Source organism: Octopus bimaculoides, chromosome 20 (assembly GCF_001194135.2).
Source record: "Octopus bimaculoides isolate UCB-OBI-ISO-001 chromosome 20, ASM119413v2, whole genome shotgun sequence".
Taxonomy (NCBI): domain Eukaryota; kingdom Metazoa; phylum Mollusca; class Cephalopoda; order Octopoda; family Octopodidae; genus Octopus; species Octopus bimaculoides.
Genome location: NC_069000.1, coordinates 42,667,846 through 42,669,165, shown reverse-complemented (window position 1 = coordinate 42,669,165; position 1,320 = coordinate 42,667,846).

Below are 1,320 nucleotides of genomic sequence, written 5' to 3'. Positions count from 1 at the left end.
CAGTCTCGGGATCAAAAGCTTCAGCATCAACAACGACGCCAAGAGCAGCGAAAACAATCACAGAACACCTACTCCACCTCCACTCCACTCAAAACGTAATCAAATAATAGTGATGCTGCCTGAATGGTGATGCTGGTGCTAATACTACTGCTGCTGCTGCTGCTGCTGCTGCTACGACTACTACTACTACTTCTAGTGTTGGTACAATAGCGCGGGACTAATAGAAAATTAGAATGAATGAAAAAGAAAGAAAAATGACAAACATGCACTGAAGATGAGGTGGAATAAAAGTAATGTTATATACGTAATGACGACGATAATAACAACACAAGCATCAACATACTCTTACGCATATTTTCATATATTTAGAGAGACAGACAGACAGACATATTTCTATAGATATGTGTGTGTGCGCGCGCGTGTGTAATTTATTTTCGATATACGTGAGACATACGTATTAAATATAAATACTAAATATAATATATCTTATATACTGTATTATTATATAATATATACATATAATGTATTATATAATATATATATATATATATATATATGTATATAATAATCACGCGTATACATACATATACATATATGCGTGTGTGTATATATATATATATATATATATATATATATATATATACGTTTGTGTATAACAAAATGAGGGACAATTTAACAAATGTTTTAGTTAATCATTGTGTGTGTGTGCGTATACATGTAATGTGTGTGTGTGTGTCTATTTTGCACTCGTGCAATTTCATTGTCTCTATAGCGAGATGTTTATTTGCATCACGTCTGTATAAAGGTGTTAATTTGTGCATCCTGAGTGTGGAACTGTGTCCGATCAACTCTATACAGTAACCTGTCTATGCTTTTTTTCCACAACTCAGTGCATACGCATGTGTGGTTGTTCTATCTATGAGAATATATATCCGTGCCAAAATATTCATATGTTTACACGCGCGTGCATGTCGCATATGTGTAAGATAGATAGATAGATAGATAGATAGATAGATAGATAGATAGATAGATAGATAGATAGATGTGTATGGTTGACTACCTAGGAGAAATAATCGAAACCAATACATGGCAGAGGCATTGCTGGACAATTAATCGATATTGTTATTTTTAGAAGAAGGAACCGAGTCCTGATTCACGCTACTCCTTTCAGTGACTGAAGAGTATGGGATAAATCGAGCTTCGTCTCAAATGGGATAGTGCTGAAGCATGAACCAAATGTGGATATGTGGTAAGAAGCTTGCATCCCAACCCCATGATTTCGGGTTCAGTTCCACTGCGTGGCACCTTGGGCAAATGTCA